Below are 2,344 nucleotides of genomic sequence, written 5' to 3' on the forward strand. Positions count from 1 at the left end.
TTCAAAATGATTTTTTTTCATTTTTCGATTATTATGGGGGGGGAGGGGGTAGGTGATCGAGGAATGTCCGCTTTTTCGCCTCGGAGCATCTGGTAACCCTAAACATAATTGTAACCTAAAAATGTTTTTATCCTTTCTGTCACTTACTATTCGTCGTGACTATTGTAATTCACTCTCCGACAAGTGCTTGTTAAAACCAAGGATTTTTCGAAATCATCAGTTTTTTATGTTTATCCATCTTCATGGAAAATTTTGTTATGTAAGGAATTTGACCCTAAAACTTTTGAGGTTAACTTACATCTGTAGAAGGCTTACTTGGTTTGTCCGAAACGTTGTTTTTGTGTACCAAGACTATTATAATTTGTCTTTTGTTTAATGTTGAAACAGGAGATTGAGCAACTGAAAACTTTGGCTTCCACACTTTCGGTAAAAATTGCCCAAACGGTTCATGAAACTAAGGTGTCAATTGACACTTGTAATGCAACAGCAGCCTTTATTATAAGCAGTATAAGCAACAAGTACGAAGCATCCAAAAAGAACCCTGCTGTTTCTACTACAGATTCTCTACATGCACAACATTTTCGCACTAAGTAAGTGAACATAATATAAAAAGACATTTATATGACACCCAGTCCTCTATTAAATAATAAATCTTTTCTTTTAATTGAACTGCTGTGATCCACAATATAAAATTTTTTTACCAAATTATTCAGGTCAGATTTTGCAGACTCGAATCATGAGTAAACGTCTCGTAAAACTAAGATGTGAATTTCTGCAACAGAACTTTCAAACGGGGAAGATAGTCTCTCAACTTTCAATGAGGCCTACACAGATGTCATATCTTTTCGCAATTTTGCAGAAAAAACGGTCAGCAATTGTCAGGAATTGTCAAACATTAGCACGATGCTTGTTTTGTTAAAGGATGAAATACTTCCAAGTTTAAGGTGACTCTTAAATTTTTTTTTAAGAATCTTCATCATTGTAAAATATCAGCGAAACAGTAACACCTAATTTATACTTATATTGCTGAATTACTTTATGCGCAGGACAGTAGTGAGTTAATAATTAAATAAGAAAAAAGTACTATGTTATAGATCTTCCGTCTATCCTTTAGGAAAAAGTGCAATTATAGAAAAATCATTATAGGCCTATAAATATTTTCCTATAATGAAATTACTATAATTTTTGCACGACTTTATCACTACTAATAAGAATAATTATTCGATTAAGTATAGGAAAAATTATAGTGAAATAATTATATAAATTAATAAGATTAAAATATTGAAATAATTATTGCAAAAAGTAGAAGATACCCATAGCTTTTAAGTTTCATTTGACCTTTATTCTTAAACAAAGCTTCTTCAAATATGTCCATTTTTATGTACTATTGTGTAAGTAGTTCAAAATAAATGTTTGATTTATACGTCCTTCTACCTCTTGCAATAATGATTTTAATATTATTAATAACCATAATTATTTTCCTACATTTTTTCTATAAGTATTCTAATCATAATTCTTGTAATTGCGAAATAATTATAGGAAATTCATTATAGGTCTATAATGATTTCCAAGACAATAAAAGTTCAGAAGACCAGATGTAAAAATTTTATTTATCTTTATTTTTAATTTCTTCCTTATTTTAAAACAAAAAATCCTCCTGAACGAAAATGAGTTAGAGTGAAGATCAAATGTAATCACCAGATGAGGAACATCCACAGCTGGGGAAAGACAGCTATTTTTAGGTTAAAATTCGGAAATTGCAATTAAGCAATTAAAATTAAAAATTGTATCTCTTAATTCATTTTTTTAATTTTATTCGAATAAAGTATTATAAATATATTGGTTATAGATTATACATACTGATGCTAAAACATTTCTAGTAGAATCCTTCACTCCCCTTTTCCAGACAATATTATCGGGAAAAAAATGTTTCTCGCAAACAAACTGGTCAGCTGTTACTAAAAAATCTTCCTTTTTTTCTGATATATATCAACTAAATTTTGAAGCACTTTGAAAAAATGAATTTTTTCGCCGCCCCCACGACTCGAATGGTAGCCGGATTGACAATTTGGAGCAATGCACTTCACCGTATTTTTGTTTTTCTCCTCCCACTCAAGTTTGATTCTTATTTTTACTCGAATCAACCTCTTTGAATTTTTGTACTCTTGTAAACATTTTAGGCTTGCATTTTATAAAATATTATATAAATATTATTGTTTATAAGAAAATTTCCCATTTACCGGCATGTTACCAGGTGTATACATATGAAACCGGTATTTTTTCAAGAAAAAAACACATTTATTTCAAGAGAATGATAACAAATATTTTATTCAAAGTATGCGCC

Source organism: Belonocnema kinseyi, chromosome 5 (assembly GCF_010883055.1).
Source record: "Belonocnema kinseyi isolate 2016_QV_RU_SX_M_011 chromosome 5, B_treatae_v1, whole genome shotgun sequence".
Classification (NCBI taxonomy): domain Eukaryota; kingdom Metazoa; phylum Arthropoda; class Insecta; order Hymenoptera; family Cynipidae; genus Belonocnema; species Belonocnema kinseyi.